This window comes from Pempheris klunzingeri, chromosome 10 (genome assembly GCF_042242105.1).
Source record: "Pempheris klunzingeri isolate RE-2024b chromosome 10, fPemKlu1.hap1, whole genome shotgun sequence".
Lineage (NCBI taxonomy): Eukaryota > Metazoa > Chordata > Actinopteri > Acropomatiformes > Pempheridae > Pempheris > Pempheris klunzingeri.
The window spans coordinates 6188449-6203965 of record NC_092021.1 but is presented as its reverse complement, the minus strand read 5'-3'; the positions used below and the strand labels follow the sequence as shown (position 1 = coordinate 6203965).

General features: G+C 46.0%; 12 non-coding genes across 12 annotated transcripts; all 12 read right to left on the bottom strand.

Moving 5' to 3' along the window:
• Window positions 1-58: 58 nt before the first annotated feature.
• Window positions 59-132, bottom strand: trnan-guu (transfer RNA asparagine (anticodon GUU)). Its single transcript has one exon. It is a non-coding gene; the product is annotated as a tRNA-Asn (tRNA).
• An 834-nt stretch (window positions 133-966) lies between these two features.
• Window positions 967-1040, bottom strand: trnat-ugu (transfer RNA threonine (anticodon UGU)). The gene has a single exon. It is a non-coding gene; the product is annotated as a tRNA-Thr (tRNA).
• A 267-nt stretch (window positions 1041-1307) lies between these two features.
• On the bottom strand, window positions 1308-1381 carry trnat-agu (transfer RNA threonine (anticodon AGU)). The gene has a single exon. It is a non-coding gene; the product is annotated as a tRNA-Thr (tRNA).
• A 286-nt stretch (window positions 1382-1667) lies between these two features.
• trnan-guu (transfer RNA asparagine (anticodon GUU)) lies at window positions 1668-1741 on the bottom strand. Its single transcript has one exon. It is a non-coding gene; the product is annotated as a tRNA-Asn (tRNA).
• Window positions 1742-2515: 774 nt separating this feature from the next.
• Window positions 2516-2589, bottom strand: trnat-ugu (transfer RNA threonine (anticodon UGU)). Its single transcript has one exon. It is a non-coding gene; the product is annotated as a tRNA-Thr (tRNA).
• A 267-nt stretch (window positions 2590-2856) lies between these two features.
• Window positions 2857-2930, bottom strand: trnat-agu (transfer RNA threonine (anticodon AGU)). The gene has a single exon. It is a non-coding gene; the product is annotated as a tRNA-Thr (tRNA).
• A 286-nt stretch (window positions 2931-3216) lies between these two features.
• On the bottom strand, window positions 3217-3290 carry trnan-guu (transfer RNA asparagine (anticodon GUU)). The gene has a single exon. It is a non-coding gene; the product is annotated as a tRNA-Asn (tRNA).
• Window positions 3291-4122: 832 nt separating this feature from the next.
• Window positions 4123-4196, bottom strand: trnat-agu (transfer RNA threonine (anticodon AGU)). The gene has a single exon. It is a non-coding gene; the product is annotated as a tRNA-Thr (tRNA).
• A 286-nt stretch (window positions 4197-4482) lies between these two features.
• Window positions 4483-4556, bottom strand: trnan-guu (transfer RNA asparagine (anticodon GUU)). The gene has a single exon. It is a non-coding gene; the product is annotated as a tRNA-Asn (tRNA).
• A 774-nt stretch (window positions 4557-5330) lies between these two features.
• Window positions 5331-5404, bottom strand: trnat-ugu (transfer RNA threonine (anticodon UGU)). The gene has a single exon. It is a non-coding gene; the product is annotated as a tRNA-Thr (tRNA).
• A 267-nt stretch (window positions 5405-5671) lies between these two features.
• On the bottom strand, window positions 5672-5745 carry trnat-agu (transfer RNA threonine (anticodon AGU)). Its single transcript has one exon. It is a non-coding gene; the product is annotated as a tRNA-Thr (tRNA).
• Window positions 5746-6031: 286 nt separating this feature from the next.
• Window positions 6032-6105, bottom strand: trnan-guu (transfer RNA asparagine (anticodon GUU)). Its single transcript has one exon. It is a non-coding gene; the product is annotated as a tRNA-Asn (tRNA).
• Window positions 6106-15517: the final 9412 nt, after the last annotated feature.

Here is a 15517-nt window from a genome sequence, read left to right as displayed (position 1 = left end):
CACGTCAAGTTCCAAGGGCACGACCAGAACTCTTGCTGCACAGCCGCAAACAAGTTTTCGTCCCTGGGTGGGCTCGAACCACCATCCTCTCGGTTAACAGCCGAGCGCGCTGGCCGATTGCGCCACAGAGACTTGCCTAGTCCCCAAAGTGGGCATTCAACAAAGGCTGTGGCCTCTTCTTCCAAGCTCTGCTCCATGATACCTCAAAACCTAGTCCTGTTGTTGCAATTAAGGCTGTAAAGAGTGGGACCGATCCTTCACTCCAGTCCTACAATCCTACAATCCCTTGTCGGATAGAGGCCAGAATTTTGTCCCATGGGTCTTGGTCACTGCATTGACTGCAACGCCAATCCTTGGTTGTGGATGCAAAAAAGCTCATTTCAGGTCAGTGTCTCTCCCGTGTTATATGCAGTTTCAAACACACTGTGAGTGTCAATGAACCTATCCATCACAATTCTGCTGTCAGGCGGCTTTTCGTTGTGTTTCAGCAGTGGATTTCAACTCCAACGTGGGCCTGGCAGCACTGCTTGCTTGTATTGCATGGTTTAGAGGAGCGTCTGATAGCAGTTTCCGAAGACACTGGCAGGACAGACGCCATTGTCCATAGACTTTAGAAAGACTTTAGAGATGATGTGTTCATAGGATGTTGGAGGTAACTACCGAAAACCTGGTCCATTTTTCCTCTCCCAGGATTAAATAAGTAATGGCTACCATGGATGCATAAAGGCATGGCTGGGATTCAAACCAAATCTCTCCCGTTTACAAGGCAGGCACTTTCACCAATTAAACCACAGCACCCACTGTTGGCAAAGGCATTCAAGTACTCTGGTGAAAAACATTGGTATCAAGTCATTCTGCTGCCGGCTACATTCATGTCCGGTTGCCTTTTGCTGCATCGGTTTCAAATGAGGTTCTTGCCATTTCAAACATTGGGAAGGTTATTAGTGCTGGAAAGGAAGATAAAGCAGGCACCGCTGGGATTTGAACCCAGGATCTCCTGTTTACAAGACAGGGACTTTGACCAACTAAGCCACGGTGCCTCCACCTGCTCCTTTTACTTTTCATAAAGTTATATGGGAAGTGCTGAATGAAATTCAATCAGCTCGTTTCTGTCTTTCATGTCCGTTTTGAGTAAAAACAGAGAGCTCTATACTCTGGTGAAAGCTATTGGCATCAAGTCTTACCAAAGTCATTCTGCAGACGGCTGCATTCTTGTCCTTTTGACCTTTGCTTAGTGCTGCATTGACTTCAAATGAGGTTTTCATGGTTTCAGGCCCAAGGAAACGGAAAAAGAAAGCGGTATCAGCAGGCACCGCTGGGATTTGAACCCAGGATCTCCTGTTTACTAGACAGGCACTTTGACCAACTAAGCCACGGCGCCACAGCTTTTACACTTTTCCCAAAGTTACATAGGAAGAGTTGAATGAAATTGCATGAACTTGGTTCTGCCTTTCATTACCGTTTTCAGTTAAAAAGCAAAAAAAGACATTGACAGCAAAGTGCCTTGAAAGACTCCTTGTTCAATTCAAGGCTGGCAAGCAGAAGCACAAAAGCCAACACCTCTGAAGCCACAAGGAAGAGCTCGGGCCTTCTAGCCAGGTCCAGGCAGCACGTCAAGTTCCAAGGGCACGACCAGAACTCTTGCTGCACAGCCGCAAACAAGTTTTCGTCCCTGGGTGGGCTCGAACCACCATCCTCTCGGTTAACAGCCGAGCGCGCTGGCCGATTGCGCCACAGAGACTTGCCTAGTCCCCAAAGTGGGCATTCAACAAAGGCTGTGGCCTCTTCTTCCAAGCTCTGCTCCATGATACCTCAAAACCTAGTCCTGTTGTTGCAATTAAGGCTGTAAAGAGTGGGACCGATCCCATGGGTCTTGGTCACTGCATTGACTGCAACGCCAATCCTTGGTTGTGGATGCAAAAAAGCTCATTTCAGGTCAGTGTCTCTCCCGTGTTATATGCAGTTTCAAACACACTGTGAGTGTCAATGAACCTATCCATCACAATTCTGCTGTCAGGCGGCTTTTCGTTGTGTTTCAGCAGTGGATTTCAACTCCAACGTGGGCCTGGCAGCACTGCTTGCTTGTATTGCATGGTTTAGAGGAGCGTCTGATAGCAGTTTCCGAAGACACTGGCAGGACAGACGCCATTGTCCATAGACTTAAGAAACCACTGAGATGATGTGTTCATAGGATGTTGGAGGTAACTACCGAAAACCTGGTCCATTTTTCCTCTCCCAGGATTAAATAAGTAATGGCTACCATGGACGCATAAAGGCATGGCTGGGATTCAAAGCAAATCTCTCCCGTTTACAAGGCAGGCACTTTCACCAATTAAACCACAGCACCCACTGTTGGCAAAGGCATTCAAGTACTCTGGTGAAAAACATTGGTATCAAGTCATTCTGCTGCCGGCTACATTCATGTCCGGTTGCCTTTTGCTGCATCGGTTTCAAATGAGGTTCTTGCCATTTCAAACATTGGGAAGGTTATTAGTGCTGGAAAGGAAGATAAAGCAGGCACCGCTGGGATTTGAACCCAGGATCTCCTGTTTACAAGACAGGGACTTTGACCAACTAAGCCACGGTGCCTCCACCTGCTCCTTTTACTTTTCATAAAGTTATATGGGAAGTGCTGAATGAACATCAATCAGCTCGTTTCTGTCTTTCATGTCCGTTTTGAGTAAAAACAGAGAGCTCTATACTCTGGTGAAAGCTATTGGCATCAAGTCTTACCAAAGTCATTCTGCAGACGGCTGCATTTTTGTCCTTTTGACCTTTGCTTAGTGCTGCATTGACTTCAAATGAGGTTTTCATGGTTTCAGGCCCAAGGAAACGGAAAAAGAAAGCAGTATCAGCAGGCACCGCTGGGATTTGAACCCAGGATCTCCTGTTTACTAGACAGGCACTTTGACCAACTAAGCCACGGCGCCACAGCTTTTACACTTTTCCCAAAGTTACATAGGAAGAGTTGAATGAAATTGCATGAACTTGGTTCTGCCTTTCATTACCGTTTTCAGTTAAAAAGCAAAAAAAGACATTGACAGCAAAGTGCCTTGAAAGACTCCTTGTTCAATTCAAGGCTGGCAAGCAGAAGCACAAAAGCCAACACCTCTGAAGCCACAAGGAAGAGCTCGGGCCTTCTAGCCAGGTCCAGGCAGCACGTCAAGTTCCAAGGGCACGACCAGAACTCTTGCTGCACAGCCGCAAACAAGTTTTCGTCCCTGGGTGGGCTCGAACCACCATCCTCTCGGTTAACAGCCGAGCGCGCTGGCCGATTGCGCCACAGAGACTTGCCTAGTCCCCAAAGTGGGCATTCAACAAAGGCTGTGGCCTCTTCTTCCAAGCTCTGCTCCATGATACCTCAAAACCTAGTCCTATTGTTGCAATTAAGGCTGTAAAGAGTGGGACCGATCCTTCACTCCAGTCCTACAATCCTACAATCCCTTGTCAGATAGAGGCCAGAATTTTGTCCCATGGGTCTTGGTCACTGCATTGACTGCAACGCCAATCCTTGGTTGTGGATGCAAAAAAGCTCATTTCATGTCAGTGTCTCTCCCGTGTTATATGCAGTTTCAAACACACTGTGAGTGTCAATGAACCTATCCATCACAATTCTGCTGTCAGGCGGCTTTTCGTTGTGTTTCAGCAGTGGATTTCAACTCCAACGTGGGCCTGGCAGCACTGCTTGCTTGTATTGCATGGTTTAGAGGAGCGTCTGATAGCAGTTTCTGAAGACACTGGCAGGACAGACGCCATTGTCCATAGACTTTAGAAACCACTGAGATGATGTGTTCATAGGATGTTGGAGGTAACTACCGAAAACCTGGTCCATTTTTCCTCTCCCAGGATTAAATAAGTAATGGCTACCATGGACGCATAAAGGCATGGCTGGGATTCAAACCAAATCTCTCCCGTTTACAAGGCAGGCACTTTCACCAATTAAACCACAGCACCCACTGTTGGCAAAGGCATTCAAGTACTCTGGTGACAAACATTGGTATCAAGTCATTCTGCTGCCGGCTACATTCATGTCCGGTTGCCTTTTGCTGCATCGGTTTCAAATGAGGTTCTTGCCATTTCAGACATTGGGAAGGTTATTAGTGCTGGAAAGGAAGATAAAGCAGGCACCGCTGGGATTTGAACCCAGGATCTCCTGTTTACTAGACAGGCACTTTGACCAACTAAGCCACGGCGCCACAGCTTTTACACTTTTCCCAAAGTTACATAGGAAGAGTTGAATGAAATTGCATGAACTTGGTTCTGCCTTTCATTACCGTTTTCAGTAAAAAAGCAAAAAAAGACATTGACAGCAAAGTGTCTTGAAAGACTCCTTGTTCAATTCAAGGCTGGCAAGCAGAAGCACAAAAGCCAACACCTCTGAAGCCACAAGGAAGAGCTTGGGCCTTCTAGCCAGGTCCAGGCAGCACGTCAAGTTCCAAGGGCACAACCAGAACTCTTGCTGCACAGCCGCAAACAAGTTTTCGTCCCTGGGTGGGCTCGAACCACCATCCTCTCGGTTAACAGCCGAGCGCGCTGGCCGATTGCGCCACAGAGACTTGCCCACTCCCCAAAGTGGGCATTCAACAAAGGCTGTGGCCTCTTCTTCCAAGCTCTGCTCCATGATACCTCAAAACCTAGTCCTGTTGTTGCAATTAAGGCTGTAAAGAGTGGGACCGATCCCATGGGTCTTGGTCACTGCATTGACTGCAACGCCAATCCTTGGTTGTGGATGCAAAAAAGCTCATTTCAGGTCAGCGTCTCTCCCGTGTTATATGCAGTTTCAAACACACTGTGAGTGTCAATGAACCTATCCATCACAATTCTGCTGTCAGGCGGCTTTTCGTTGTGTTTCAGCAGTGGATTTCAACTCCAACGTGGGCCTGGCAGCACTGCTTGCTTGTATTGCATGGTTTAGAGGAGCGTCTGATAGCAGTTTCCGAAGACACTGGCAGGACAGACGCCATTGTCCATAGACTTTAGAAACCACTGAGATGATGTGTTCATAGGATGTTGGAGGTAACTACCGAAAACCTGGTCCATTTTTCCTCTCCCAGGATTAAATAAGTAATGGCTACCATGGACGCATAAAGGCATGGCTGGGATTCAAACCAAATCTCTCCCGTTTACAAGGCAGGCACTTTCACCAATTAAACCACAGCACCCACTGTTGGCAAAGGCATTCAAGTACTTTGGTGACAAACATTGGTATCAAGTCATTCTGCTGCCGGCTACATTCATGTCCGGTTGCCTTTTGCTGCATCGGTTTCAAATGAGGTTCTTGCCATTTCAGACATTGGGAAGGTTATTAGTGCTGGAAAGGAAGATAAAGCAGGCACCGCTGGGATTTGAACCCAGGATCTCCTGTTTACAAGACAGGGACTTTGACCAACTAAGCCACGGTGCCTCCACCTGCTCCTTTTACTTTTCATAAAGTTATATGGGAAGTGCTGAATGAAATTCAATCAGCTCGTTTCTGTCTTTCATGTCCGTTTTGAGTAAAAACAGAGAGCTCTATACTCTGGTGAAAGCTATTGGCATCAAGTCTTACCAAAGTCATTCTGCAGACGGCTGCATTCTTGTCCTTTTGACCTTTGCTTAGTGCTGCATTGACTTCAAATGAGGTTTTCATGGTTTCAGGCCCAAGGAAACGGAAAAAGAAAGAGGTATCAGCAGGCACCGCTGGGATTTGAACCCAGGATCTCCTGTTTACTAGACAGGCACTTTGACCAACTAAGCCACGGCGCCACAGCTTTTACACTTTTCCCAAAGTTACATAGGAAGAGTTGAATGAAATTGCATGAACTTGGTTCTGCCTTTCATTACCGTTTTCAGTTAAAAAGCAAAAAAAGACATTGACAGCAAAGTGTCTTGAAAGACTCCTTGTTCAATTCAAGGCTGGCAAGCAGAAGCACAAAAGCCAACACCTCTGAAGCCACAAGGAAGAGCTCGGGCCTTCTAGCCAGGTCCAGGCAGCACGTCAAGTTCCAAGGGCACGACAAGAACTCTTGCTGCACAGCCGCAAACAAGTATTCGTCCCTGGGTGGGCTCGAACCACCATCCTCTCGGTTAACAGCCGAGCGCGCTGGCCGATTGCGCCACAGAGACTTGCCTAGTCCCCAAAGTGGGCATTCAACAAAGGCTGTGGCCTCTTCTTCCAAGCTCTGCTCCATGATACCTCAAAACCTAGTCCTGTTGTTGCAATTAAGGCTGTAAAGAGTGGGACCGATCCCATGGGTCTTGGTCACTGCATTGACTGCAACGCCAATCCTTGGTTGTGGATGCAAAAAAGCTCATTTCAGGTCAGTGTCTCTCCCGTGTTATATGCAGTTTCAAACACACTGTGAGTGTCAATGAACCTATCCATCACAATTCTGCTGTCAGGCGGCTTTTCGTTGTGTTTCAGCAGTGGATTTCAACTCCAACGTGGGCCTGGCAGCACTGCTTGCTTGTATTGCATGGTTTAGAGGAGCGTCTGATAGCAGTTTCTGAAGACACTGGCAGGACAGACGCCATTGTCCATAGACTTTAGAAACCACTGAGATGATGTGTTCATAGGATGTTGGAAAACCTGGTCCATTTTTCCTCTCCCAGGATTAAATAAGTAATGACTACCATGGACGCATAAAGGCATGGCTGGGATTTAAACCAAATCTCTCCCGTTTACAAGGCAGGCACTTTCACCAATTAAACCACAGCACCCACTGTTGGCAAAGGCATTCAAGTACTCTGGTGAAAAACATTGGCATCAAGTCTTGCGAAAGTCATTCTGCTGCCGGCTACGTTCATGTCCGGTTGCCTTTTGCTGCATCGGTTTCAAATGAGGTTCTTGCCATTTCAAACATTGGGAAGGTTATTAGCGCTGGAAAGGAAGATAAAGCAGGCACCGCTGGGATTCGAACCCAGGATCTCCTGTTAACAAGACATACACAGCTGATCCAATCCAAGATGGCCGCCAGCTCTGTCTATGTGTGTTTTTTAGTTGCTTTAAGCTAAACACCTGAATAAGGAAGGCTTACTCTCAAATCCTTCCAAAAAGGAGCTTTTTTCTGACTGCTTTTATAGAGTTTTAAAAAAATTGCAGCTGCAGCATGGACATCTGCTAGCCCAGCCTGGACCTCTGTTGGCTTAGCCTGGCCTTCTACTGACAACAGCCCGGATCTTTGCCAGCCTTCCACCGGCTGCAGCCTGGATCTCTGCAAGCCTAGCCTGGCAGTCCACCTACTACAGCTTGGACCGCTGTTAGTCTGGCCTGGCCTTCCATCTGCTACAGCCTGGATTTCTGCTAGCCTAGCCTGGCCTTCCACCAACTACAGCCTGGACCTGTGCTAGCCTAGCCTGACCTTTCACCAACTACAGCCTGGACCTCTGCTAGCCTAGCCTGACCTTTCACCAACTACAGCCTGGACCTCTGCTAGCCTAGCCTGACCTTTCACCAACTACAGTCTGGACCTCTGCTGGCTTAACCTGACCTTCCACCAATTACAGCCTGGACCTCTGCTAGCCTAGCCTGGCCTTTCACCAACTACAGACTGGAACCTCTGCTAGCCTAGTCTGGCCTTCCACTGGCTACAATCCTGGACTTCTGCTAGCCCAGCCTGGCCTTCCACCTGCTCCAGCTTGGGCTTCTGCTGCAGACTAAACCTCTGCTAACTAGCTGGATGGTGCTATTACTTCAACAGTATCCACCGTGCTCCTGCAGGTGACTTTCCATCTCCCTAATGTCTAGTCCCCTATTTTTTTACAATGATTTTAACAATCGCACTGTCCCTGGTTTTCTTGCTTCTGCCTGGACCAGTTTTCCACAATGGTGATGGTGTATCCGACCAAGTGCCCCACCAACCTTTGACTACACTATAACAATCACCTGGTCCTTAGAAAATACTGAATTATCAGTGCTGTTATTGATGTCCTCCTGTGGGACAGTCGTAAACAATTATACCCAGCTTCGTTTATGGTGTATTTCTGTTCTAAAGAGATGTTTTACTGAAATCACACTTACTGACACCATGAAACCAGATAATGTTGTTGCTGGTTCATCTCAAAATACGAGACGGAGAATCTTTATTCTGCTTTTACTCCTGCTATCAGACAATGTACAACCTAATCCAGGCCCTGCTTTAAATAACATTAGTACTCCTGATGAATTCAGAGCCAGGACAGGCCTAGGATTAATTCATTTAAATATTAGGAGTCTGCTCCCAAAACTAGATACTGTCAAAATCTGGATTCAGGCAACCAATGCAGACATCCTCATTTTATCAGAAACCTGGCAAAGTAAAACAGTCTCTGACAAGGATGTTGCTATCGATGGGAATAATGTCTTCCGGTGTGATCGCCCTAGAAAAGGTGGAGGAGTGGCTATATATATAAAAAACAAATTTCATGTTACCCAGTTATCCTCACTCTCCATCACCAAACAATTTGAACTCCTTGCCCTGAAGTTAGAATTTTCTCATGGCCAATCTCTCACAATTCTAGGTTGTTATAGACCTCCCTCTGCCTCCCCCGAAGCCCTCACCTCTCTTGCATCTTGCATGACAGGGTTTAATTCCAGTGAGCTTCTTTTGGTTGACTGCCTCGTCTGATAATCTTAAAACTGTCTGTGATTCACTAAATTTGACTCAATTGATCAATTCCTCAACTCGGCTGAATACTAAAAACCCATCAAAATCTTCCTTACTTGACCTCATCTTAACAAACGTCCCCCATAAGTACACGGATACAGGTGTGTTTGCCAACGACCTGAGTGATCATTGTACCATTGCAGCTATAAGAAACTCCAAACTTCCAAAATCAAGGCCCAATATTATATGCAAAGGAGATGTTACAAACTTTTGCATCTCAGCTTTTATGTACGACCTAGCTGCCTTTGAGTGGTACCTGCTTAAACTGGTTGCTCGAGGAAGGAGCAGCAGTTTACCCTGAGGCAGTGACCATATCACCATCTCTCTAAACAGTTTCAACACAAACTGAACATCATGACCTTCATGAAGAGAGGAAGAGACTGTTGTGTTAGACAATTGATCTCTTTAGCTTGGTGAACCTAATACACACTGACAATTTAGTGAATAATTACTGTCAATTTTCTATCATAATATACAGAACTTACCCTATCCTAGCATCAGTATCCATAGAGGTACTAAGGCACTCATTGGCCAGTTGAAATATCACTGAGGTTCTGGGGTCCTGGGTTCAATCCCCAGCATCTCTAACATGTGTATGACTAGCATAAGAGTCTTTACACCACACTGTAATCCTGTAACAGTATTACATATAGTGGGTTCATATGCGGTAGTCTGTATCATAACTTCAGCCATGTGTCCTTATCTGTGTGCTGACCATATCCTTCATTGCTGTATTCAACATATCTTCTAATGACTACTTTCAGCAAAATAACAAGCCAAGTGACAAAGCTGCTTATGTATATTTAGGGCCCGAGCACCAAGCGGTGCGAGGACCCTATAGAAATGTGAGGAAACGCATCTGAAATTAAAGCTGCAAGCAGCGTTGAAGGGCCCTCGCACCTTTGTGCATGTCGGGCAATGTCATGCAAATCAAATGATGATTGGCACAAAAGTCTTACTTCCTGTTGTCACTAGGTGGCAAAATGACTGATAGCTAACTGGCATGTAGATTTCTTCAGGCAGGGACTCTTATTAATCATGACAAGTTTGGAACAGATTGGATAATGTACACTGAAGATACAACAATTTCCTGTTTCATGGCGAACACGGTGACAGCGTTTGACTAAACCTCAAAAGCTTCATAAGTGAGCATCATCCACGTCTTGGGAATGTTTGGACCAAATTTCAGGTGGCTGTAACTAACCTGCTGAGAGAGAGACGTCTGAGAATAAAACATGCATTTCCTCCCGCCACTATGCACATGTCTTCAGAGCCGGACAGTCGTCAAACATGTGGTGAAGATAGGACCTTGCAGAGTGGAGTTACTGCACTTTTAATGCTCACGGCGAAGGAACATTTTCGGTCGAAATTCGTCGCGCCGCCAAGGCAACAGCTTTTGATGAAAACTCATGGTTCAAAGTCAGCAATTTAAAGCAGTCATTCCTGGCAGGGGTATTAAAGACTGAACACTAGTTAGCAAGCAAAGAGGTTGAAATGGGCAACTAAAAGTGGCTGGCATAGTCAAATAATGAAACCGCTCAAAGTAGTGGATAAACAGTCTGAAGTCATTTGCATGTGGATATAATCTAACTGTCATTTCTTTTCAAACTGCCAGATTTCTTCACAGAGCCGTGGCACAGGGCAGACGGGCTCTGGCTCATGTGCTTGCTGCAAAAATGGCCAGATGCGGCTCCCTGGACATAAAAGAGCACAATGGGCAGGTCCACACACTTCACATTGTTTTTATTTATCCCAAATGAACAGTGCTAACACATATCATTGAATGGCTCATTAAAAGTAAAGATATATAAAGATATAATAAATGAAAAGAAAAAACAGTGAAAAAGAGAAAACGAGTGGAGGAACATTGATAAATAGTTACTCCTACAGGACACAAGGAGGTAATGTGTCCTCAAAAATACAAAACACCTGAACCCAAACTTCTACCTGCACTGTGGAATGAACTCCCTGAAAAGAACTGATTACATTTTGTTTACGATGAACACATCTACAGAGTTATTGCTAAACTTTCCTGGCTGGTTGTGTCACTACACTGCGACGTTTTGGAGCCTACAACAAGTCACAGTAAAACATGAACATTTTTTGCCATAATTCTAACAATTTTTTGTATAGACGGTTTTAACTTAACATTAACAACCGATAACGAGCAAAAAGAGACAATAGAAAAAACTGTCAATGGCAATGTGAGAAAATGATGGCAACTAGTCTGGCCCTAATTCAGGTTCAGTGTTTGCTTTTTTCAGACCTCCCTCCACACACACGCTGTGCTGGCTCACAGAAAGAGCAGGTCATCTTCATTTTGGTCAAGGCTTTCTATGGCAGGTTCATCAACTGAGGGAGCTGACTTAAATGAGTAAGCAGCTGATGTGCCAAAAAGCTGCAAAACATTATCAGGCAGCTTGTGCTCATAGCAAGCCTCAGCAGATCAAATCTGACATACAGGATGGAGTTAAGGGTCTGAAGTTTGCTTTTTACCACACTCATCTGGCTGAATAATCTCTCGACTTCAGCATTGGAGTGTGGCAAGGACAACACAGACACAGCCCAGACTCTTATTGTGCTTTAGAGTTTCCTCTACATTGAAAACTGACATGTACTGCAATGTTTCAATGTTGTCCGGCAGTCTCACCCTCAACTCATTAGTGAGGGAGATGGTGAAGGCTACACACTGCTTTCTGACATTGTTCTTCTCAGGCGCAAGGTGGAGCTCAGCTGCCTTTGACTCAAGAAGGTAACCAAGGTACAGTTTGGGACTGATGTACTCATACACATGTTGGAGATGCTGGGGATTGAACCCAGGACCCCAGAACACTCCACATGAGTACAGTCTGGTGTCGCATGTTTTTTCTCCTCCCCTCTCTCTCCTCCCGTTTTCCTTCCCACTTTCCCCCCCCACTGTAAAAAATGGAATTTCCCCCCTTGGGGGATCAATAAAGGTGAATTGAATTGAATTGATTGAGAACCTCAGTGGTATTTCAACTGGCCAATGAGTGCCTTAGTACCTCTATGGATACTGATGATAGGATAGGGTAAGTTCTGTATATTATGACAAAATTGACAGGAATTATTCACTAAATTGTCAGTGTATTAGGTTCACCAAGCTAAAGAGATCAATTGTCTAACACAACAGTCTCTTCCTCTCTTCACGAAGGTCATGATGTTCAGTTTGTGTTGAAACTGTTTAGAGAGATGGTGATATGGTCACTGCCTCAGGGTAAACTGCTGCTCCTTCCTCGAGCAACCAGTTTAAACAGCCACCCGGGACCCAATCCCTGGAATATTTTACATTTTCATATCCCACTCATCCATCCATAGTGCTTATCCTTAAGGTTCATGGGGGAGCTGGAACCAATCCCAGTTGACATTGAGTGAGAGGCGAGTTTACACCCGGATGGACGACAGTCAGACAGACAAACAGAGGAGACACAATCATAATGCCTCAGTTGTATCTATAATTAGGATTGGACAGGTGGATGTACGGCTGGACGAAGGGACGGACATACGGATTGGCAGACAACCCAAAGACATAATGACTCTCACAACGGCTGCCATTGTTCAGTCCAAATGGAAAGGTTTGTGCAGAATTTGAATCATGAAAATGAATGCCTTCCTGAGATACCTCATTCAGTACAATTGGACACGGGTGGACAGACCAATAGATGAACAGACAAACAAAACGATCGATTGTACGTTTCAAACGGTAAGCTGATAATTTCAAAGTATTTGGGAATCAGTGACTTTCATCAAAACCTGTTTGCTTCGTGTTTGCTCCTTTCCCACTTGAGTTGTCTGGGCACACTCTGAGCAGAGACTTGCCTGCATCAAAGGCTTATCCAACATTCCGGAACATGACTTGTCAAAGTGATGACACATCAAAGGACCTTTTGTGAAAAGTCTTATCGGGCACCAAGGGCCCAATCTCTGGATAGCGCTTATCCTTAAGGGTCGCGGGAGAGCTCCCAGTTGACATTGGGCAAGAGGTGGGGTAAAACCCTGGACTCCTCAACAGTCAATCACAGGGTCAATACATAGACACACACAACCACTCACGCTCACACTCACCAGCTCAAGACACCAGGCGGCTGGAGAAGCTGGTTAATAAGGCTGGCTCAGAGCTGGATACAAGTCTGGATTCACTGGGGATGGTGGTGGAGGGACACACAAAGTACAAGCTGCAGGACATCATGGACAATGTCAGCCGTTGCATTCCTAAGAATGGGATAGATGGAAGACAGACAGAGAAAAGAGAATCATAATGCCTCAGTCATCATCTGTAATGAGAATTAGAATCAACTTTATTGGCCAAGTTTGAACAGGCAAACAAGGAATTTGACTCGGTGAAACTTGACTCTCTATGTACAGTGAGGAGAAAAATAAACTACAACAATATGTTGCACCTGACTCCACAGGTCAATTATTAAATAAAATGGAGCGCAAGTAACGAAGGTATATAAATGTTAATATTTATTATCCACGGTGCATATCATAAAATCACAATCCTATTCCTCCAAACGGGGTAAAATTATGTATACTGTCAATACCTATTGCACATGAGCCCGATAGACCAGGGGTGAAAGTCACTGCATGCTTAAGATGCCACTGCACATCAATTCATATCAAAGTAGCACAGCAATCAATTCATATCAAAATAGCACAGCAATCAATTCATATCAAAATAGCACCGCAATCAGTTCACACGTGACTATAACCAGTACACCTAAGTCGGGTCTCAGTACTACTAGGGATTACAGTTGATAATTACCCACCGCTGATCTTAACAGGGAAGTGAATAAACAAACATAACAATTAACAAAAAATAAAGCATAGAGCATGAAATGATGTGATCGGGTTGCACACGATCACATCTCCGCTTCAGATGACATGAACTCAGCAAAGTCCTTTAAACTTGGAAACTTCCCACTTTCTTTCATGAACTGAGTAGCCTGACGATTCCACCTTACAGCTGCCCAGTCAAGTAACTTTTGAACAAGTTTTTGGTTCTCTTCACAATCGTTGAGAATGTTCAAGCCTTCAATTCAATTCAATTTATTTGTATAGCCCAATATCACAACAGAGTGTCTCATAGTGCTTTACAAAGTTCACTGAAATAAACAAGTGTAAGCGAACAAACAATCTAATAAAGAGTCCAGCAGTCGTTGAGGCCAATGGATCAGTCCGAGGCATCACCTGCCCTTTATGACCCTCCTTCTTTGGGAAGGAAAAACTCAAAAAAATCCAGTGGGAAAAGAGAAACCTCCGGGAGCACCACAATGAAGGAGAGATCCAGTTCCCAAGGACGGACAGGCTGTAGCCTTGGACAGACGAACATCCATTGGCTGATGGAGAACCACATCAGCGGGACCAGGACCAGGATCCATAGGAACCAGGGAACCACATCAGTGCGACCGGGACCAGGACACACAGGAACCAGAGAACCTCATCAGCAGGGCCAGGACCAGGATCCACAGGAACCTGAGAGATGAGAAAGCACAGAAACGCTCCTGGGAAGATAGCAAGTTAGAGGCAGACATTTGGCTGACATGAGACATAACGATGGAGAGGAAGAGGAGGAGAGAGAATAGAGGAGCCCAGTGCACCATAGGAGTCCCCCGGCAGTCTAAGCCTATAGCAGCATAACTAGGGGCTGGTCTAAGGCCTGAGCCAGCCCTTAAATATATGCTTTGTCAAAAAGGAAGGTTTTTAGTCTACTCTTAAATGTAGAGAGGGTGTCTGCCCCCCGAACCCAAACTGGAAGGAGGTTCCACAGGAGAGGAGCCTGATAGCTGAAAGCTCTGCCACCTGCACTACTTTTGGAGACTTTGGGAACCACCAGTAGACCTGCATTCTGGGAGCGCAGTGCTCTCGTGGGGTAGTAAGGTACTATAAGCTCTTTAAGATATGATGGGGCCTGACCCTTAAGAGCCTTGTAGGTGAGGAGAAGGATTTTAAACTCTATTCTAGATTTTACTGGAAGCCAATGAAGAGAAGCCAGTACAGGAGAAATGTGGTCTCTTCTTTTAGTTCTCGTCAGAACACGAGCAGCAGCGTTCTGGACCAGCTGGAGAGTCTTTAACGACTTATTGGGGCAGCCTGATAATAATGAGTTACAATAGTCCAACCTAGAAGTGACAAATGTGTCGTGACCCGGGCCCACTCCCTTATTAGGTCCTTATTGGATCCCCGGCCACCAGCAACATGAATCAAACAGGATGCAGTTTAACAGTTTATTTGGCCACCCCTCTTGGTACACTTGTCAGACCATCACAATCAGCAGACACACTAGCCAGGCAGTTCTAACAGTCTATAGAAAACACACGTGAGTAAAAAGGTTTCAGAGCATTTGCATTACAGTGGCACCGCACACATAATTCATAACCACACAGTTAAGTCACCGCAACCCACACTATGCTGCTGGCAGTGTGCTGTAACCACCTGTACACCCGTAACCAGAAGGGGGGGGGAACCCACACACAGATGGACAGACGGACAGACAGACAAACAAATTAAATAACTAGCTCCGTCTGGGGGGACTGGTGGCTCGCCCCTGGCCGCCCACGAGGCCCACTCCCCCAGCGGAGCAAACAAAAAGAACACAAACCCCAACCAGTCCAGTTTCCCCTACTCGGGCACCCCAAGTCTGTCCAGGGCTGCTCCTGGTGAGGCCTAATGTCCTCCCTGCATGTGCGTCATTCCAGCAGACGTCCTTGGCTCACAGCAAGCGGTTCCTGTATCAGCAGTGTGGGCCCTCAGGCTGTTCCCCTCACTCAGCCAATTGCTCCTCTCGCCCAGGGGCGGTGAAAGGGGCAGCCGGACCCTCAGTGGCGTGGCCCAGAACTCCCACTCTCCTGCATCCCCCAGTCTTCCTGGGTCAG